This window comes from Oncorhynchus gorbuscha, linkage group LG02 (genome assembly GCF_021184085.1).
Source record: "Oncorhynchus gorbuscha isolate QuinsamMale2020 ecotype Even-year linkage group LG02, OgorEven_v1.0, whole genome shotgun sequence".
Classification (NCBI taxonomy): Eukaryota; Metazoa; Chordata; class Actinopteri; order Salmoniformes; family Salmonidae; genus Oncorhynchus; species Oncorhynchus gorbuscha.
Window position 1 is genome coordinate 81,574,528 of NC_060174.1, and position 23,564 is coordinate 81,598,091.

At 42.6% G+C, this 23,564-nt stretch overlaps 1 protein-coding gene across 1 annotated transcript in view; it reads left to right on the forward strand.

The window, feature by feature from the left end:
- The first annotated feature begins 9,743 nt into the window (after positions 1-9,743).
- The window catches only part of sgcd (sarcoglycan, delta (dystrophin-associated glycoprotein)), a 286,304-nt gene continuing 272,483 nt past the window's right edge, over positions 9,744-23,564 (forward strand). The window contains exon 1 of the mRNA XM_046323674.1: positions 9,744-10,235. The gene's annotated coding sequence lies outside the window, so the exon portion shown is untranslated. The remainder of the gene's footprint in view (positions 10,236-23,564) is intronic.

Below are 23,564 nucleotides of genomic sequence, written 5' to 3' on the forward strand. Positions count from 1 at the left end.
CACAGCTGTAATCACATTCAAAGGTGATTCAGTATGTATTGACTCGGGGGGTTGAATACTTCCCAAATTTTTATAGTCCCGTACCCCTTCAAACATTCAACCTCCAGCTGTGTACACCCTCTAGCACCAGGGTTAACGCACTCTCAAATGTTGTTTTTTGCCATCATTGTAAGCCTGCCACACATACACTATACAATATATTTATTAGACATAAGAATGGGTGTGTCACGACTTCCACCGAAGGTGGCTCCCCTGCCTGTTCGGGCGGCACTCGGCGGTTGTCGTCGCCGGTCTACTAGCTGCCACGATCCCCTTTTCCTTTTCTTTTTGTTATGTCTTATTGGTTGCACCTGTTTCTTGTTTGAGTTTTGGTTCAGGACTATTTAAGCCTGTTAAGCCCGCCTGCTTTTGTGTGGGCTTGTTTTCTGTTAGTCTAGGTTGGTTGCTTGTTGTGTTCCCTGTCTGTTTGTGCCCAGTTTTGGGTTGGACACTTTTGCTTTCGCCTGCCGTTTTTGGCGTTAATTGTGGATACCGCAATAAAGTTTGGCTTCCCCCATTATCTGCTCTCTGCACTTGACTCCGCACCCACCACTCCTGGCTATGTGAGTTTTTGCCACAACCTGGCTCATGGGAAGTGATAAAGAGCTCCCCTATAGGACCAAGGCACAAAAAATAATATAATAATAATAAATCATTTTGCTCTTTTTAACCATGTTACATATGAAACCTTACTCATTTGTAGAAAATAGTGAATAATTCCCCAGAGGTTAATGAAACGGGTGTGCTTGAAAGGATGCACATAACTCTGCAATGTTGGGTTGTATTGGAATTAGTCTCAGTCTGAAATCATTTTCCACACACAGTCTGTGCCTGCATTTAGTTTTCATGCTAGTGAGGGCCGAGAATCCACTCTCACATAGGTACGTGGTTACAAAGGGCATCAGTGTTTTAACAGCGCAATTTGCCAAGGCAGGATACTCTGAGCGCAGCCCAATCCAGAAATCTGGCAGTGGCTTCTGATTAAATTCAAATTTCACAGAACCAATTGTTGCAAGTACATGAAAGGGATAACGAATCCAGTTGTTTGTGTCATCCATTTCAGGAAAGTACCTGCGTAATTGCGCACCCAACTCACTCAGGTGCTTCGCTATATCACATTTGACATTGTCTGTAAGCTGGAGTTCATTTACACACAAAAAAATCATACAATGATGGAAAGACATGTGTGTTGTCCAAGAGCTCCAACATCGTAATCATAGCCTCAATTATGTCCCACACATTGAATATAGTTGCGGAGAGTCTCTGTAATCCTAGATTCATGTCATTCAGGCGAGAAAAAACATGCAATGTAATGTAATGCAATGGTTCATTGGATCAGTCTAAAACTTTGCACGTACACTGCTGCCATCTAGTGGCCATAATCTAAATTGATCCCGGGCTGGAATAATACATTTGGGCTGATAATTGTAAAAAAAAAGAATAACATTTTGTTCTTTGCATTATCTTTTACCAGATCTAATGTGTTATATTCTCCTACATTAATTTCACATTTCCACAAACGTCAAAGTGTTTCCTTTCAAATGGTATCAATATGCATATCCTTGCCTCAGGTCCTGAGCTAGAGGCAGTTAGATTTGGGTATGTCATTTTAAGCGAAAATTGAAAGAAAGGGTCCAATCCTTATGAGGATATTATCTAATCAATATATATAGTATTTTATTAGTCATACATTTTGTTAGAATTATTCTTTCATTTTCCCATTAAAAAGTATTTTGTGTAAAAATTATAATATCTCTACTACTGTACATTGCATTTTGGTTACACTGTTTATACGAACCGCTTATTTATATACTAGATTCTTGACATAGCTCTCTGTAATGTAGCTAATATATCTGTCCTGACATTTGTGATTTCTTGTTTCTAGTTTTTGAAAATTATTTATCTGACATTTTTACTGCACTATTAGGAGCTAGTAATAATAATAATAGCTAGTAACTCAAGAATGTCTCTGTACTCACTATACCATTTGCTAAACTGTGTACGTGTAAAGGACGTCATGCTTTTTGCTTTGTGAGCTCCATTTTCTTCCGATTTGAAGACTACGTAGGCTGACTTCCTCCCATGGGCAACAATGAACCAGCTAAATTAACTAACTAGCTAGTTAACATAACCTACTGGAGGACATGAACACATGCAGCACAGAAACAGACACAATTTCTGAAAATGACATTTAGCAAAGGAAGTGGTTTGATTGATCTGAAGCCAAATCCAAACTGGCCTCCCTTGAGGGGTGTTTTGCTGCACCAGGACAACCAACAGTTGAGCTCAGCCGAATGCTGATTGGCTTATTATTTTATAGTTTTTTTAACAAGGGAGTCAAAATGCTTGCTGGCATCAACATGTTATACTCTTTTGGTCCAGACAGCATCAGATACATGACCTGCACGCACTAAGATGGAGGGGTGCTGTTTCCCTCGCTTGGATGATTTCTCTGGTGAGATTCAGCCACTTGCGAACTGACTACACGCAACCACCCTGCACACTGCCCTAACCCATCTGGACAAGAGGAATACCTATGTGAGAATACTGTTCATCGACTACAGCTCAGCATTTAACACCATAGTACCCTCCAAACTCGTCATCAAGCTTGAGACCCTGGGTCTCGACCCCGCCCTGTGCAACAGGGTACTGGACTTCCTGACGGGCCGCCCCCAGGTGGTGAGGGTAGGTAACAACATCTCCACCCCGCTGATCCTCAACACTTGGGCCCCTCAAGGGTGCGTTCTGAGCCCTCTCCTGTACTCCCTGTTCACCCACGACTGCATGGCCATGCACGCCTCCAAGTCAATCATCAAGTTTGCAGACGACACTACAGTGGTAGGCTTGATTACCAACGACACTACAGTGGTAGGCTTGATTACCAACAACAATGATGAGACGGCCTACAGGGAGGAGGTGAGGGCCTTCGGAGGGTGGTGTCAGGTAAATAACCTCACACTCAACTTCAACAAAACTAAGGAGATGATTGTGGACTTCAGGAAACAGCAGAGGGAACACCCCCCTATCCACATCGATGGAACAGTAGTGGAGAGGGTAGTAAGTTTTAAGTTCCTCTGCGTACACATCACGGACAAACTGAATTGGTCCACCCACACAGACAGCGTGGTAAATAAGGCGCAGCAGCGCCTCTTCAACCTCAGGAGGCTGAAGAAATTTGGCTTGTCACCAAGAGCACTCACAAACTTTTACAGATGCACAATCGAGAGCATCCTGTTGGGCTATATCACCGCCTGGTACGGCAACTACTCCGCCCACAACCGTAAGGCTCTCCAGAGGGTAGTGAGTCTACACAACGCGTCACCGGGGGCAAACTACCTGCCCTCCAGGACACCTACACCACCCGATGTCATAGGAAGGCCATAAAGATCATCAAGGACAACGAGAGACTGAAAAACAGCTTCTATCTCAAGGCCATCAGACTGTTAAACAGCAACCCCTAACATTGAGTGGCTGCTGCCAACATACTGACTCAACTCCAGCCAGTTTAATATCGGAAAAATGTATGTAAAAAATCTATCACAAGCCACTTTAAACAATGCCACTTAATATAATGTTTACATACCCTACATTACTCATCTCATATGTATATCAGGTACTCGATACCATCTCCTGCATCTTGCCTAGTTGAGGTGTAGCTAGGGGGTGTAGCACACAGCACTCCCAGACTTACTCTTGTTTTGACAGAAAGCTGAGAGACTGAGAGTTGTTGTTCAGTCTCCTAGTGCCACTATCGTCCCTTCACCCTCACAGTTCAGCAGAGTGCAGTGTATACCATTAATGGTGGTGCTATTGCAAGGGAACTGGGTATTACACATGCAGCTACGTTGTGTGTGTGCATGCATGTGTGCGTGCGTGCGTGTGTGTTGTATGTGTGTGGTGTATGTGTGCGGTGTATATGTGCGGTGTATGTGTGTGGTGTATATGTGTGGTGTATGTGTGTGGTGTATATGTGTGGTGTGTATGTGTGTATTGTATATGTGTGCTGCATATATGTGGTGTATGTGTGTGGTGTATATGTGCGGTGTATATATGTGGTGTATGCATACATGCAAGCCTGTGTGTGTGTGCAACAGAAAGAAGGGAGTCAGAGCGGATCAGAGAATAGCAGAGAAGTGCCTTTTTTCTCTCTGAGTGAGCTCCAACGTCCCTCTGCTGGCCAGTGATGTTTATCTATCTGCTTTCCTCCAATTATGCCTTTTGCACCTTCTCTCTGCTCCTCACTCTACATTGCCTTCTCTGTAGACCTGCACCACTCTGAGAAAATGCATTAGAGTACATACTGTCTCTTCCTGTTGAAGGGCAGTGATACATGTAGTCAGGCCTTGATTCCTACGGTTACCTAGTAGAAAAGGTTTTATTTTACTTTCGGAAAGGACACATTCATATTTTTATAGCTATATTTTGATACTGAGCAGCGGATACAAGCCTTATTACACTTAAAGAGGATGATACAGTACTTGTTGCATCACCAAATTGTTATGGTGCTGTTTAACAGTGCATGACTTAGGCTAGAGGGGAGAGAGTCTGGACCATTTGGCTGAGACTGGACCAATGAATTTTAATGCAGGATGATGGACTATATAATGTAATATAAGCGACTAGGAATAGCAACACTTTATGTACTTGGTATGTTGTCTTGGCATTGAGATGAAGATACATGTCAATTCTGTGTTAATAAATAATAATGTGAATGTAGTCTGGAAGGAAGAACAGCATTCTCAGTCATCCTTGCAGGTTAGAGTGTTGGACCAGTAGCCAGAAGGTTCAAACCCCCGAGCTGACCAGGTATCTGTCGTTCTGCCCCTGAACAGGCAGTTAACCCACTGTTCCTAGGCCATCCTTGAAAATAAGAATTTGTTCTTAACTGACTTGCCTAGTTAAATAAAGGTGAAAAAAAATAAATTATTCATCAGTGCCTTTCATCTGTGCTGATGTTTTGAACAGTTAGAGATGTCGCTCACCCTTGTACTCATCCGACTACATACATGCAGTCTTTTGATTTAACTGCTTTAAATATCAATTATTACCCTCATGACATGTTTTGGGTAATTGTGATTGTGTCATTATCCGTTTCTGATTAGCCATTTAATGGGTTCACACTTCAATTTGCTCATACATTGCCGAATCCTCCTTAACCCACTTGTATCATGTGTGTGTACCATGGCTGTCTGTAGCATGGTGGCAGAGCGTTTATTGTGGGTGAATGGATGGGCGTATAATGTGAAGGTCTAGCAACCCAAAGGTTGCTTCCTTTGAACTAATACAACTACTTAGCATGTCAGCTAACCCTAACGTCTAAACCCTTTAACCTAACTCCTAACCCTAAATTTAAATTGGAATTCATAACATATCATACGTTTTGCAAATTCGTAACATATTATATGAATTGCAATTTCTAACATACTGTTTAATACTAATTGTAATTGGTAACATATGACACGAAATGGATGATGGTCATCCTCAAATTAACACATACCATATGAAAGGTAACAGATCATACTATTTGGAGTGTCCCGGATTTACTTCTACTATGTTACATCTGAGACCAGGTTGCTAGCTGAGACGGGACAATCTGTTCCCAGCCCAGACAGACAGACAGACACTGTGTACTGTACCTTTGATATTATGAAATAACTATTATGAAAATAGATTGATAAACATCTTCTCATTGAAGCAGTGCAGAAAGATCAGTGGGGCTTTAAGGCATTCTCTCCATCTGTCTCCATTTATTTTTCACTGAAGGTGATGTTATAATGTCTTGTGTTCAGGTGGGATGATGCATTGCTGCATTTAGATTAGTTTATGAATATTCTGCATATAATATATACATACATAACAAAGGGAGAAAGCCCAATGTTGGAAGATGGTGGTGGAATTTTGCTTATCAGATTTGCGGGCTATATCTGTTTTCATAGTGGAATGGTGAACTTAAACTTTTATTTTTCCTTTATTTAACTAGGCAAGTCAGGTAAAAACATGTTCTTATTTACAATGACGGCCTACCCTGGCCAAACCCGGGCTGGGCCAATTATGCTCTGCCCTATGGGACTCCCAGCCTGTGATGCAGCCTGGATTCGAACCAAGTACTGCAGTGACACCTCTTGCACTGAGATGCAGTGCCTTAGAATACTGCACCTACCAGATGCCTGCCAAAGATTTCTAGAAGTAAATGCATTCCGCATTGAGAGGTATAAAATTACAACAAGTCTCAAAGTGTCCCAGTGTGCCCCCCATACGAACATGGCTGCTCCATTCTTCATTATTGTCTCCATCCTTGGCGTACTGTGGGTTGGAAACACAACAACCACGTCCCTCCCTCTTCCAGTTCCAGTATCTAGAGTAGGTGTCCTTCTCTTTGTGCCAATTGGCGTGATACAAATTGAAACATGCTTGGCACACATCGCCTACAGCTCTGGTGGACCTTAGGGACCCACATCCTCAATGGGAAGCGTACAAACACGTCTTGTGGTTCCAGGCCGACGTTGGTTCTCTACAGGGCTGTCTAAAGTGTCCATATTATATCTGTCAATGTTGGGAAAGTTTCTGTTCTGGTGTCAGAGGAAGTAAGAAGCCTGAGTTAATTTGTACTTTAGCTATGAGCCCCATGGGGATGGAGCCGAGAATTACTGGAAAAATTGTATTGAGTTGGATGGGAAGTAAGGGGGAGGGGGGTGTTGTATAATGATAACTTATTGCCTCCATTCTTGGAATCCCAAAATCTCCAGTCAAAGGCACAGTGTGTGTGTGTGTGTGTGTGTGTGTGTGTGTGTGTGTGTGTGTGTGTGTGTGTGTGTGTGTGTGTGTGTGTGTGTGTGTGTGTGTGTGTGTGTGTGTGTGTGTGTGTGTGTGTGTGTGTGTGTGTGTGTGTGTGTGTGTGTGTGTGTGTGTGTGTGTGTGTGTGTGTGTGTGTGTGTGTGTGTGTGTGAATAAACTCTGTCTGTGGCAGATTTTAGTCATGTCCACCCTCCTGCCTGGGGCGAGGTGAGGGCTTCGTGCCTGGGATTGTACGTGTCTGTTCAGCTGTATGTGTTTTGTAGTGTGTACTGTATGTGTCTGCTCCAGTCTGTCATGTATGTGTGTGTGTGTGTACAGTATGTACTGTATGTGTCTGCTCCAGTCTGACATGTATGTGTTTGTGTGTGTGTACAGTATGTACTGTATGTGTCTGCTCCAGTCTGACATGTATGTGTGTGTGTACAGTATGTACTGTATGTGTCTGCTCCAGTCTGTCATGTATGTGTTTGTGTGTGTGTACAGTATGTACTGTATGTGTCTGCTCCAGTCTGACATGTATGTATGTGTCTGCTCCAGTCTGTCATGTATGTGTTTGTGTGTGTGTACAGTATGTACTGTATGTGTGTGCTCCAGTCTGTCATGTATGTGTTTGTGTGTGTGTACAGTATGTACTGTATGTGTCTGCTCCAGTCTGACGTGTGTGTGTGTGTGTGTGTGTGTGTGTGTGTGTGTGTGTGTGTGTGTGTGTGTGTGTGTGTGTGTGTGTGTGTGTGTGTGTGTGTGTGTGTGTGTGTATGTACTGTATGCGTCTGCTCCAGTCTGTCGTGTGTGTGTGTGTGTGTGTGTGTGTGTGTGTGTGTGTGTGTGTGTGTGTGTGTGTGTGTGTGTGTGTGTGTGTGTGTGTGTGTGTGTGTGTGTGTGTGTACAGTATGTCATGTATATGTGTGTGTCCATGCATGTGTATGTGTTTGCCTACACTATTAGGCTGTTACATTGGCCTCATTATGGCATCAGGAGGCAGACCATGGTACCAGGCATCACAGGCGCCCATGATCCTGAATAGATCAACAATGATTTATACCATGTCATGTTAGTAAATGTGAGTGGAGTTATTCTTGATGTCAGACAGCCAAAAACATATTTTTCTACAGATCTCATGAGAATGTATTGTTTTGAAGTTACACAGAAATAAATCTCCAGTAATGATCTCATTGGTGTCAGTCATAGAGTGTGTCTGGGACAATGTTATTGAGTTAAGTGTTATTGAGTAGCAGATCTACACAGAGATTACAAAACATTAGGAACACCTTCCTAATATTGAGTAGCACCCCCTTTTGCCCTCAGAACCGCCTCAATTCGTTGGAGCATGGACTCTACAAGGTGTTGAACGCGTTCCACACCAGGATACTGGCCAATGTACACTCCAATGCTTCCCACCGGTGTCAAGTTGGCTGGATGTCCTTTGCATGGTGAACCATTATTGACACACCGGAAACTTTTGAGTGCGAAAAATCTAGCAGCATTGCAGTTGTTGACACACAAACCGGTGTGCCTGGCATCTACTATTCACCCTCTGAATGGTACACATACACAATCCATGCCTCAATTGTCTCAAGGCTACAAAATCCTTCTTAAACCTGTCTCCTCCCCTTCATCTATACTGATTGATGTCGATTTAACAAGTGAAATCAATAAGAGATTACAGCTTTCACCTGGATTCACCTGGTCAGTCTATGTCACGCAAAGAGCTAATGTTTTTTATACTCAGTGTATACCAGATAATCTGTCTTCAGCTCCAAACCCCATTAATATTGATTGATAGTTACCATCAGACAACCCTGCCTTTAATTGCATGTACAGATTACAGTCTTTTAACTGGAAAACTCAATTGGACCCCTATTAAAATGAACCCAATTGCCTATGGAGTAATACAACAACTTCATATCCACTCCTATTTCCATGAAACAATGAACAATGATCCTTTTCATGAATGGTATTGATTGACTCTGGCTGAGCCTCCCTCTCTGACTGGCTCTTAAATTCAGTGTGTGTTCCTTTAAATATTCTAATCAATGTGTATGACCTCTAGTGGGAATCATGCAGGCAATTTTCCAACTTCAATACAGCTGGAAACACTCTGTTAATTCTCTCTGCCTTCTCTTCTTCCCTCGCACTCTCGCTTCTCTCATCCTTTCACTTCCTCTTGTGTGTTTCCTTAACCTCTACACCTCCTTCTCTCTCATCCTGCCTTTCTATTCCTCTTCCATCCAGTCTTCTCTCTCATCCTGCCTTTCTATTCCTCTTCCATCCAGTCTTCTCTCTCATCCTGCCTTTCTATTCCTCTTCCATCCAGTCTTCTCTCTCATCCTGCCTTTCTATTCCTCTTCCATCCAGTCTTCTCTCTCATCCTGCCTTTCTATTCCTCTTCCATCCAGTCTTCTCTCTCATCCTGCCTTTCTATTCCTCTTCCATCCAGTCTTCTCTCTCATCCTGCCTTTCTATTCCTCTTCCATCCAGTCTTCTCTCTCATCCTGCCTTTCTATTCCTCTTCCATCCAGTCTTCTCTCTCATCCTGCCTTTCTATTCCTCTTCCATCCAGTCTTCTCTCTCATCCTGCCTTTCTATTCCTCTTCCATCCAGTCTTCTCTCTCTCGCTCTCCTCACTCTCTCTTTCCTCCTTTGGATTTCAAATCATGATCCTCTCTGCTGCGAAGAACTCCACCTACTCAGCGCTGCTAATGTAGTCACTGACAGTGCAAGTGTTCTTCCTCCCTCGCTCTTTCCTACTCTCTCTCTGTTGTGCTCTCTTCTGCTTCTCTCTCTCCTGCTCACATTCTCGCTTTCCCTCGTTCTCTCCTACTCCCCTCCTCGCACTCCCTCTCTCGCCTTTTCCCTGTTCTCTCTCGCACACACACTCTCTCACACACACAAACAAACACACTCTCTCTCATAGCTCCAGTCCCAAATGAATAAAGAGGCACAGAAGGATGTGGGGGAAAGAGAGAGGTTGCTGCTTTAGGAAGAACAATGTTGATGCTACCCAACCTTCTTAATCTCCTACCTGCTTTTGAAAACGTGTGAGGATTAAAGGCGCGTGGCGGTGTTCACACTGGGATTTCTACATCACAAAAAGATGCTCAGTTCTCCCTCTCCTGCCCAAGCCACAGAAAAGAGGACTACTGTTGAGCACTTGTATCCTCCTGTTTCAGTTCTACCTGCCTAACAGTCAGCCCTGCACAGCCACCGGAGGCAATGACAGCCCTGCTGCTCTAGAGCCCCATGGAGCACAGTCCGCTGCTGGATTCCATGCTTTTGTAGATATACATTAGAAGGAATTCCTTCTTAGAAGCCAAACCGAGAGAAAAGAAACACTGGCTGCTCATCAGCTCTATGGTTTTCTGACTTGTCCAAGACTGTGATTTTTGGCATCTGACTAAGAGGTAGGTTCTTGCTTTACTTTATCATGTGTTTTTTGGTTTGTTTGTTTTCTGCACTGCATACTGTTGAAATAACTGTTCTCTTCTTCAGGAAATTATCACACAGTGACATTTTGATCAAAGGGAGGGGTTTGCCAAATGTTGTGCAGTTTGATGTATGGTTAGTTTTTAATTGTCTTATTTAAAAAGAAAAATGTCCCACTTACACTTGGAAGACAGTAAACCATGGCTCTGTCTTCGATACTGTTAGAGAGGTTAATGACCAGCTCATTGACACAGATGAATGGTGACATAGATACATTCCCAAAAATGTCTAATTCTTCCGCATGCAGGATGAGAAGTCAGTTTCAGTCTAGAAAGCTTTAAATCTGCTGCTTTATTACAGGGAACATAAATAATACTTTAGCATTTCATCTCAGCACGCACATGGTACTTTTATCAAGTCAGGAGTCAAATTAAAATACTGTAAATAATTTGATAATGGATGCAGATTACATGGGACTTGAGTAGAAGGGTGCTTACTCTAGGTGACTGAATAGTTTCTTACAATGAGTAGTTGGACATTTGGGCTCGTGTTTTTTGTCACTGTTTTCAATGTTTTCTCATTTGGACACGATGTGATAGGCTCTCCCCAGAAAGAATCCCCTCTCAGTGCAAAAAGGAGAGGGGTTACATACTAGAATGAGACGGCCGGGTGAAGAGAGAGGTGGATTAATATTGGTTATGCCTTCTTCCGTTACTCTCTGATAGTGAGAGATCACTCTGTACTTTAAGTGACACACATACACACATGAATGCTGGCCTGATGCATATCCCACAGTTCCTTTCTGTATGGAGTTCACACAGTGCAGGATGCATAAATGCCCAGAGGGGAGACATGTGTGATCATATACACCTATTATGTGGCTTGCAACTGCCTGGTGTGCCTGGCCTCGGAGGGAGAGAATCTATCCCCAAAATTACTACATTTCACTGGGAATGAATGTGTAATGAGCGCTTGGGGGGCAAGTTGGTATCCTACCCGGCCACTGAAGAGAAATCCCTCTGTGTGTTTGGAGGAAATCAATTGACAGATAGACAGAATTAGCTACTCTGTTCACCTGCTGAAGATAAGATTGCGATGTGCTTCCGCCTTTAGCATTGGTCCGGCTCTAGAAAGATGCAGTAGAGGGAACATTGCTGCTCACAGAAGTAGATACTTATTGGGGTGTTATAGAGCAGCAGGGGCTGCTCAGTGCAGGGCAACGCTGAGGTTCCTACTGGATTATGATATTGTTGGGGTGAATGTAGAAGATGCTGTGATTACAGAAATGTGGAAAGTGTTTGAGATGGAATTTACACCTTTGATGATGCATACTGCATCACGGTAGGTAATATGTTTTGATTTTAACAGCTCCCTGTCTGTGTTCATACATAAGCTTACGCACACACATGCACAAACGCACACAAACAGAGTAAGCACATTAGATTGAAAAGGACATCACCTGAAAGTCTTAAGACTTTATTAAATGCCAAAGACAGCAAAGATATCCTTGCCTCACCATTCGATACAGAATTGCCCCTCAAACAACTCAAGCCCTTTTACATATCTGACCTCACTACTCAGTGTTCTTGTTACATTCAGAAAGTTCTGTGTGTGTCAAAAAATGAGGAATATGATGTTGATGATATGAATAAAATGCACTTCCTATCCCTGGAACAGACTGTGACTGAGCCAGCCTTTAGGAAATATTTTGTCTTCTTTTTGGTATTTAAAAAAGGTTTTTTTTCTGTTATTGTCAGGCTTCTAGTGAGGTTGAAAAGCAGTCTATTCTGGGTAAGCCTACATTTTCTTTTATTGTATTTTCTTCTTTTTAACCTTCATTTAACTAGGCAAGTCGGTTAAGAACAAAGTCTTATTTACAATGACGGTCTACCCCGGCCAAACCCTAAGGACGACACTGGGCCAATTGTGCTACGCCCGATGGGACTCCCAATCACGGCCAATTGTGTTACAGCCTGGAATCAAACCATGGTCTGTAGTGACGCCTCTAGCACTGAGATGCAGTGCCTTAGACGGCTGCGTCACCTGGGAGCCCTTCTTACTGTAGTATTGAATCATGTTTGGGCCGTGTGAGGAGTAGATGTCAACTGTGCTTTGAGGGCAGAGGAAACTGGAGACTGACTTTGCCTTGACTAAGGAACAGGCAACCAGACCTCCTCTAATTGGTGGGACTTCACATGCATTTGTGTTTAAAAATGTACAACCGTAAAACCCAGTTAAATAATTACATAATATATACAAAATGATCGCATTTCTGTTGAAGTCCCGCAAGAACAAAACCCTAAGCTGGATGCAGGGCTCGGAGGAGGAAAGTTCAAACTAAGCACCAGAAGGCAAGTCTCAAATAAATGTGAATACATACTTAATGGGGGTTTGCGAAACCATTATGAATAAATAATAAGAGGAGTTGTCCTTTTTTGTTTTTTGAATGCTCACAGATGAAGCCAGTATCCTTGGATTTAGGAAATAACATAGAAAACACACTTTAATGGTCCTCTGTCTGGTTTTTAATGTACCTATATGCTTCCATTGTCTGTCTGAGGACAATCACAGACCCTGTCTTATGACAACTGTATCTCTCTTATGACAAATGTATCTCTCTCTACTGAATGATTGGTTTGTTTCAGTGACAACTACTGTCAAGAATTCATGTTTTTTTTGCTTTGTATTTGTTTTTTTATTCTCTACTGATAGAAATGGGTGCAAACTTTGTAGATGTGCAAACTTGGCTTTGTACATTACTACAAATATGAATAGCTAATTATGGAAAATAAGATAAACAGGATTAAAAATATATATATAAATACGTATATGTATATTTTATTTTATGACTGTATATAATGCAAATCGAGGTGAGGGCGACGGAAATCCATTTGGCGGTTGATCTGTTTCTGTTCTGTGGGTGGCACTGTGTGCTCTTTTCAAAGGAAGGGTCTCTCCGGGGCCTTGGGCTCCAAGGGGTTGGGGGTGGTCTGCCGGGCATTGGGATGACAACCCAACTCAGGATGAGGAGGGGTTTTAGAGGGTGGAATAGTGGTGACCAATTGGAGGTTTACTTAGTAGCAATGCAAATATCATGGAACAGCTATATAGACACTCAATCATCATGTTACTTTTTAATGGTGCGTTTAAAAACATACATTTAATAGTTAAATAGAATTTAACCTTGTGTCTCATTATGGTGAAATAAGTATAGCCAGTTATAATTGTAATGGCTTACAAGCTGACTATACCGCTCGCGTCACATGCGCAGACGTTGCAAAATACATTTAGAAATCTATATTATTCAATTATTGCACCCACACTGCTCGCGCGCGCCAACGAGCGTCTGCGTTGCCAAGGGCTAAAATAGAAGTCAGTTCTATTTCTGATGCAGATTGTGCTGCAAGTCCTGCCTCTCCCATTTACTCATTGGTTTATTGAAGAAGGTACCCATGTGCCATCTCCTCATTGGTTATACCCACGTGGGTGACTGAAATACGAACGAGGTCGGTGGCGGTAATGCACCTGATTTATGAAAGTTGTCATTCGCAATATAAAGTCAAGAGAAGAAAAGGCCTAGGAGGAGAGATGACTAGAAACGATTTGGTTGACCGTTATATGTGTGGATGAATTGTCAGAGTAGAGGATCTTGTGCATTTCAGGTAAAATAACAACTCAATGTTTATATCCCAGGACAAATTAGCTAGCAACAGCAAGCTAGCTAAATAGGGCAAATCAGCTAGCAAGTGCAAGCTAGCTAAATTGCCATAAAGGTTTCATGCTTTTTGACCTGTCCCCAAATTAATGCAATTGGTTCAGAGGTTGTTTCGATATCTTAAAATGTGTGTCATGATCGCGTTTGGTGTGGGGGGGAAAACATAAATGGATGCACGATGGCGCAGATAATAAGAAAAGACAATCAGTATTTAAGAGAAGGAATATAATATCTATTGTTTACAGGAAACTCATTCAACAATTTTAGATGAAGTTTTGTGGAAAAAGGACTGGGAAATATATTTCTCCCAAGGGCAAAGAAATTCAAAAGGGGTGATAATATTAATTAACAGTCATTTTGATCCAAAAGTGCAAATTGTCCAAACAGATCATCAAGGTAGATGGATTATTTTAAATATGTTATTGGACGATAAACATATATGGTTTATTAACCTATACGGTTCAAATAATGATGATCCAAGCGCCTTTGAAAATATACACTACCGTTCAATAGTTTGGGATCACCTAGAAATGTCCTGGTTTTTGAAAGAAAAGCACAGTTCTGTCCATTAAAATAACATCAAATTGATCAGAAATACAGTGTAGACATTCTTAATCTTGTAAATGACTATTGTAGCTTTATATGGAATATCTACATAGGTGTACAGAGGCCCATTATCAGCAACCATCACTCCTGTGTTCCAATGGCACATTGTGTTAGCTAATCCATGTTTATCATTTTAAAAGGCTAATTGATCATTAGAAAACCCTTTTACAATTATGTTAGCACAGCTGAAAACTGGGACAGTGAACAATCAACAGTGAAGAGGCGACCCTGGAATGCTGGCCTTCTAGGCAGACTTCCTTTGTCCAGTGTCTGTGTTCTTTTGCCCATCTTAATCTTTTCTTTTTATTGGCCAGTCTGAAATATGTTTTTTTGCAACTCCCAGAGTATCCCGGTGTCAAACTTGACACTCTAATGTACTTGTCCTCTTGCTCAGTTGTGCACCGGGGCCTCCCACTCCTCGTTCTATTCTGGTTAGGGCCAGTTTGTACGAGATCTTCAGTTTCTTGGCAATGTCTTGCATGGAATTTTGGGAACTCCTTCAATACTGTTGGAAAAGCATTCCTCATGAAGCTGGTTGAGAGAATGCCAAGAGTGTGCAAAGCAGTCATCAACGCAAAGGGTGGCTACTTTGAAGAATCAAAAATACATGTTTATTTGTTTAACACTTTTTTGATTATCACTCAATTCCATATATGTTATTTCATAGTTGTGATGTCTTCATTATTATTCTACAATGTTGAAAATAGTCAAAATAAAGAAAAACCCCTAAATGAGTAGGTGTGTCCAAACTTTTGACTGGTACTGTATGTCAATTTTTTTTAACCTTTATTTAACCAGGCAAGTCAGTTAAAAACAAATTCTTATTTTCAATGACGGCCTAGGAACAGTGATTGATACACTTGATAAATGATATGACTATAATTTCAATTCTTTTTAGCATTCAATATAGCTCAGTGTATTAATTATTTATTGTATGTATTATTTTATACTAATACAATTGCTCAGAGAAAAATATATTTTGTTTAGGTAGCACATTTTTATTAATTAACCATTTTTTTCTGAAAAGGTTGGGGTCAAGTTTCAGCATCCTCTCAGAGGCAACCAGGTCTTTGGCTAAAATGTCCGGGTACTGGGTGGGTGAAGTTCATGATGCAGTTGACCTTAACGGGCCCCAGGATCAGTGGAAGCAAAACAATCCCATAACATCAAAGATCCACCACCATATTTTACAGTGGGTATGGGGTTAATTTCTGCTAATGCATTCTCATTATGACGTCAAACCCATCACTGGTGCACTGGGCCAAAGAGCTCTGTTTTCATGTAATCTGACCAAAGCACAGATTCCAATTCAAGTGCCAATGCCATTTAGCAAACATGTGTTGCATGACATGAAAATAGAGCTCTTTGACCATGCACATCTGGAAGGATTCTGTATAGAGGAATGGTCTAAGATCCCTCCCAATTCGTTCTCCAACTCATAAAGCATTTTAGAAAAAGGCCCAGTGCCGTTATCCTCACAAGGTGAGCAATTGAAAGTTATTGAAAATAGTGGTGTCAATAGTTTTTACCCTTACCTTTTTGAGAAAAAAGGTATTACTTGTTATTCAAAATCTCTTTCTCTGACAAACTGTGTTAGATTAAAATAATAGAATCCCCTCCCCCCACCAAAAATGTGGATACAATATAGCTCAGTATTTGAATTATTTATTTTATACAGTAATTTTTTATCATCCTTATCAAGGGTGTCAATGATTTTGGACCCCACTGTACTGTGTGTGTGTGTGTGTACATTTGTCTATAGTGGGTTCAATTCCCGGGACCACCCATACGTAGAATGTATGCACACATGACTGTAAGTCGCTTTGGATAAAAGCGTCTGCTAAATGGCATATATATATATATATGTGTGTGTGTTTGTGATGGTGTACTCACAGTGTCTGTGTGTGTGTTGTCGCGCACGTGCATCCATATCTGAATGTGTTTGCTTCAACAAATGTACACCTTTATTATTATTCATGAGTCATTCTCTATGGCAACAAGACATTTTACAACCTGCTGACAATGTTCACATCGTGCTTGTGTTGCCATTTAGATGAATGTGGTGCTGCATTGTGTTTTTAAGGCACTGAAACTTTGTCATGAGCAATTTCAATTATTCCCAGAGATACAATCTGTCCTCAAATTCCAATAATGCTAGTATTTTTTAAATGTTACCTTTATTTAACTTGGCAAGACAGTTAAGAACAAATTCTTATTTTCAATGACAGCCTAGGAACAGTGGGTTCAGGGGCCGAACGACAGATTTGTAAGTGTCAGCTGGGGGATCCAATCTTGCAACCTTGCGATTACTAGTCCAAGGCTCTAACCACTAGGCTACGCAGACATTCTTCTAATGTGGCTTTGTTTACACATGCAGCTCAATTCTGATATTATTTTTTTCAAATCAGTCTTTTGACCAATCAGATTAGACTGAAAAAGATGTGATGTGAAAAGATAGGATGTGATTGGTCAAAAGACCAATTAGTGGAAAGAATATCATATTTGGGCTTCCTATGTAAAAGCAGCTTATGTGAAATACTGCTTTCGGTCCCAATTAACAGCACAGATCTTACAAGCTGAAAAGCCCTAAACGGGTTAAACAGTTGCAGGGTCTATGCGTATGACAGTGTATACACAGTGTAATTAAACTGTACAAACATGATATTACCATGTTGTTACTATATAAGGCATACAAGCATTTCGCTACACCCGCAATAACATCTGCTAAACATGTGTATGTATCCAATAAAATTTGATTTGATTTGAAAACATTCAGAACCCTTCACTTTTTTCCACATTTTGTTGCATTAGAGCCTCATTCTAAAACGTATTAACTCATTTTTCCCTCATCAATCTACACACCATACTCCATAATGACAAAGCAAAAACAGTTATAAATGTTAGCAAATGAATTTTAAAAAACAAAAAACTGATATCACATTTACATAGATATTCAGACCCTTTACTCAGCATCTTTGGCAGCGATTGCACCCTTGGGTCTTCTTGGGTATTGTAACGTCGTTCTTCGTTTGTCGAAAGAGAGTCGGACCGAAATGCAGCGTGGTTGTTACTCATGTTCTTTAATGAATGAAATGACGATACATGAAAATAACGTAATATACAAAATACAAAACAACAAATGGAACGTGAAACCTATTACAGCCTATCTGGTGAACACTACACAGAGACAGGAACAATCACCCACGAAATACAAAGCGAAGCCAGGCTACCTAAATACGGTTCCCAATCAGAGACAACGACAATCACCTGACTCTGATTGAGAACCGCTTCAGGCAGCCAAGCCTATACAACACCCCTAATCAGCTGCGATCCCAAATACTACAAACCCCAATACGAAAATACAATAACATAAACCCATGTCACACCCTGGCCTGACCAAATATATAATGAAAACACAAAATACAATGACCAAGGCGTGACAGAACCCCCCCCCCCTAAGGTGCGGACTCCCGGACACACCTCAAAACCATAGGGAGGGTCCGGGTGGGCGTCTGTCCATGGTGGCGGTTCCAGCTCGGGACGTGGACCCCACTCCAATAAAGTCATAGTTCCTCCCCTTCGCATCCTGGGATAATCCACCCTCGCCGCCGACCATGGCCTGATAGTCCTCACCCAGAACCCCACAGAATTGAGGAGCAGCTCGTGACTGAGGGGCACCTCGGGACTGAGGGTCAGCTCGGGACTGAGGGGCAGCTCGGGACTGAGGGGCAGCCCGGAACTGAGGGGCAGCCCGGAACTGAGGGGAAGCCCAGTACTGAGAGGAAGCTCAGGCAGGTAGTAGACTCCGGTAGATCCTGGCTGGCTGGTGGATCTGGAAGATTCTGGTTGACTAGCAGATCTGGAAGAGACTGGTTGACTGGCAGATCTGGAAGAGACTGGTTGACTGGCAGATCTGGAAGAGACTGGTTGACTGGCAGATCTGGAAGAATCTGGTTGACTGGCAGATCTAGAAGATCATGGCTGACTGGTGGATCTAGCTGCTCTATGCAGACTGACAGCTCCTTGCAGACTGACAGCTCTGACTGCTCCATGCAGGCTGGCAGCACCTTGCAGACTGGCAGCTCCTTGCAGACTAGCAGCTCCTTGCAGACTGGCAGCTATGGCTGCTTCATGCAGACTGACAGCTCAGGCTGCTCCGAACAGGCAGGAGGCTCCGGCAGCGTTGTAGAGGAGAAAGGCTCTGATAGCGCTGAACAGGCGGGAGACTCCGACAGCGCAGGAGGGAAGGAAGGCTCTGGCTGTGCTGAACAGGCGGGAGACTCCGACAGCGCAGGAGGGAAGGAAGGCTCTGGCTGTGCTGAACAGGCGAGGCGCACAGAAGGCCTGGTGCGTGGTGCTGGAACTGGTGCTACAGGATCGAGGACACGCACAGGAAGCCTGGTGCGGGGAGCTGCTACCGGAGGACTGGTGTGTGGAGGTGGTTCTGGATAGACTGGACCGTGCAGGCGCACTGGAGCTCTTGAGCACCGAGCCTGCCCAAGCTTACCTGGCTCGATGCCCACTCTAGCCTGGCCAATACGAAGGGCTGGTATGAACCTCACCGGGCTTTGCACCCGCACTGGAAACACTGTGCGCTCCATAGCATAACACGGTGTCTGGCCGGTCTCTCTAGCCCACCGGTAAGCACAGGGAGTTTGCGCAGGTCTCCTACCTGGCATAGCCATACTCCCATTAAGCCCCCCCCAATAATTTTTTGGGGCTGCTTTTCGGGCTTCCATCCGCGTCGCCGTGCTGCCTCCTCATACCAGCATCTCTCCGCTCTTTTTCCACCTCTATTTCCTCCTTGGGGCGGCGATATTCACCAGGCTGAGCCCAGGGTCCTTTTCCGTCCAGTTCTTCCTCCCATGTCCAATTCTCCAAGTGGTGCAGCCTCTCCCACTGCAACTGCTCTTCACGATTAACAAGGAGAGTTGGCTCAGGTCTGACTCCTGACTCAGCCACTCTCTCTCTGAGCCCTCCCCCAATAAATATCTGGGGGTGACTTTCGGTTTTCGCTCTGCGCCGCCGTGTCTTACTTTTCGACTCCATTCGCCTATAGCCCTCTTCGCATTGCTCCAGCGAATCCCAGGCGGGCTCCGGCATTCTCTCTGGGTCGGCCGCCCACCTGTCGATTTCTTTCCACGTCGTATACTCCATGCCTCTGCTGTCCATAACGTCCTCCCTTCGCTGTTCCAGCTGCCTGTTAACACGCTGCTCGGCCCGAGTGTGGTGGGTGATTCTGTAACGTCGTTCTTCGTTTGTCGAAAGAGAGTCGGATCGAATTGCAGCGTGGTGGTTACTCATGTCTTTAATGAAAGAAGAGCGATACATGAAATAACTATACAAATGCAAAACAACAAAACGGAACGTGAAACCTATTCCAGCCTATCTGGTGAACACTACACAGAGACAGGAACAATCACCCACGAAATACAAAGCGAAACCAGGCTACCTAAATACGGTTCCCAATCAGAGACAACGAGAATCACCTGACTCTGATTGAGAACCGCCTCAGGCAGCCAAGCCTATACAACACCCCTAATCAGCCGCGATCCCAAATACTACAAACCCGAATACGAAAATACAATAACATAAACCCATGTCACACCCTGGCCTGACCAAATATATAACGAAAACACAAAATACAATGACCAAGGCGTGACAGGTATGACGGTACAAGCTTGGCAAACCTATATTTGGGGAGTTTCTCCTCTTCTTCTCTGCAGATCCTCTCAAACTCTGTCAGATTGGATGGGAAGCGTTGCTGCACAGCTATCTTCAGGTCTCTCCAGAGATGTTAGATCGGATTCAAGTCTGGGCTCCTGCTGGGCCACTCAAGGACATTCAAAGACTTGTCCCGAAGCCACTCCTGCATTGTCTTGGCTGTGTAATTTGGGTCGTTGTCCTGTTGGAAGGTGAACAATCGCCCCCAGTCTGAGGTCCTGAGCACTCCGGAGAAGGTTTAAATCAAGGATCTTTGCTCCGTTTATTTTTCCCACTATCCTGACTAGTCTCCATGTCCCTGCCGCTGAAAAACATCACCACAGCATGATGCTGCCACCACCATGCTTCACCGTAGGGATAATGCCAGGTTTCCTCCAGACGTGACAGTTGGAATTCAGGCCAAAGAGTTCAATCTTGGTTTCATCAGACAAGAGAATATTGTTTCTCATGGTGTGAGGGTCTTTAGGTGCCTATTGGCAAACTCCAAGCGAGCTGTCATGTGCCTTTTACCGAGGAGTGGCTTCCGTCTGGCCACTCTACCATAAAGGCCTGATTGGTGGAGTGCTGCAGAAATGGATGTTCTTCTTGTAGGTTCTCCCATCTCCACAAAGGAATTCTGGACCTCTGTCAGAATCTGGTTTTTGGTCACCTCCCTGACCAAGGTCCTTCTCCCTCTATTGCTCAGTTTGGCCGAGCAGCCAGCTCTAGGAAAAGTCTTGGTGCTTCCAAACTTCTTCCATTTAAGAATGATGGAGGCCACTGTGTTCTTGGGGACCTTCAATGCTGTAGGCATGTTTTGGTACCCTTCCCAAGATCTGTGATTCGACACAATCCTGTCTCTGAGCGTGTCGGACAATTCCTTCAACCTCATGGCTTGGTTTTTGCCCTGAAACACACTGTCAACTTTGGGACCTTATAGAGACAGGTGTGTGCTTTTCCAAATCATGTCCAATCAATAGAATTTACCACGGGTGGACTCCAATCAAGTTGTAGAGACATCTCAAGGATGATCAATGGAAACAGGATGCACCTGAGCTCAATTTTGAGTCTCATAGGAAAGGTTCTGAATACCTATTTAAATAAGGTATTTCTTGTTTTATGTTTAATACATTAGCAGTAATATTTGTGTAAAAAAATGGTTTTGCTTTGTCATCATGGAGTATTGTGTGTAGATTGATGAGAAAAATTATTTCTTTAATCCATTTTAGAATGAGCCTGTAACATAACAAAATCTGGAAAAAGTCAAGGGGTCTGAATACTTTCCAAATGCACTGTATATAAGGCATATAAGGCATATCTATTGTAAATCAGGACCTTGCATTATTTTGTCGACCCATATGATCATAGAATGGTGTATACGGGTAGAAATCACATTGGAAGAATCGTGGTTTATTGATTAAAGTAAATCAAGGCATGAGTCACCTTCGATCTGGCCATTGGCTTGGCAGATAGATTGTAATATGATTATAGACCTATGAAACAAGACATTGAAAAATCACCGCTTTGCTGACTGATTTGAGTGGTTGTTTAGGCACATGATTCACTGTGGTAGTTATTCACAAGTAGAGTTAACACAATTTCTGAGCACCATCACTGGTATCTAGTTCTATTCTTGAACTGATGGTGTTTTAAATTGAGTTTCACTCTGCTGTCACACCTAGTGGGGTAGGCATATTTCTTCAGGCATTGAGGAGTATAGCTACCATGTTAATATGTAATGTGAATGGCACCTGTCAGGTTTAGCTATTGTACCTGCACTTTATGTGGATTAAAAACATCTGAATCATTACTCTTAGTTTAAGATATCTGGCAGAACAATTGACTTGGTCATGTTCTTAGATTTTGGAAAGTGGTTTGACACACCCCTTCTCAGTTTCATCATTCCCTTTGGAAATGTATGTTTGGCAATGTTCCTTCCAAAACTAGGTGTGTTTGTATGCTATGTATGCTTGTGACGTGCAAGAAGAGTAGGAAGGGCTTACCCTGTGATAATCTTTTTTTTAAGCTGTTATGAAAAGAAAATCTAAAATACATTTAAGTACAATATATAAACAATATATTTTGTTTTTGTTATCTAATGTTTTTTCTTAACGATTCTGGTGATTTTTATGCTCAAAATCTCAACATTTGCTAAAACTGCATCAAACCTCAGGAAAGGTGCTAGCATCCCTTGACTTTAACTGAACAAAACTAGCTAGCTAGCTTTTGGAGGGTTCGAAGAGTGGACCGTCAACTATAATAATAGACGTGACTTTATTCATGACAGGCAAGGCAACCACCATCTCCATCATTGCTAGCTCAGGCAGGCGAACAGTGAGTACTGGACTGTCTGAAACGTCATTACCAATTCATGCTTTTTACCCAGGCTTTTACACATCTTAGACATTTACTTTTGCTTTGTGGATGTAGTTAGTCACTAACTGTTAGTGGGAATGGGGCTTCTCCCGCCGCTGAATGCGGGCCAAAGCCTTGGCTTCTACAAGATGGAAGTGACTAACTAAACTACATCCATTTTACGTGTATGGCTTCCTTGCAGTAATGCATGCAGAATAAAATAATGGATATGGGGTTCTGCTGTGACTTCTAAAATGTTGTCACTGAGAGTGAAGGACAGATGAATGGACATAATTTACAAGTAAATGTAGGCCTAAATGCTTTTTCGTTTGCAATTTGTCGGTTAGGCTCCTGTTGAAGCATGAAAATAGACAACATCGCTTTGAATGCATTTGATTTATCAAGCTAAAATGTCATTTGGTTAGACACTTCTAACATTTTCAGTAATTTTTATTTTTGATATATAATGTGTGTGTAATAATACTTCACATAATAACATTATTTTGTGTGTGTGTTTGCACGCGCCACGCATTGAAAGACTTGTAAATCCATTGTGAAAGGTTTGCGTCTTGAAATATTTGGATGAAATCAGTCCATATATTGCTCACCTATCAGTTGTGGATGCTACATCGGTCTATGGCTGAGTTGAGTTGAGCAGTGTGTCATTATGTCGGATGATAGGAAATATGCATGTTGCCATCAGAGGCTATCTGGCAATTCCACACCAGCGGGAGTGGAAAATAATGTTGGCATCTCAAATTGTTCTGTCAATTCTCACACAGGAATGTAGGAAGGATGTTTAACATTTTTATCACAAACCATTTTTGAGAATATCCTGATGAAAGTGGCCATTTTACATTCCTCCTGTAAGACCCGATGATCAATGAACTTTAGTTTACGATTGTAACCATTGTAACCACAGCGTATT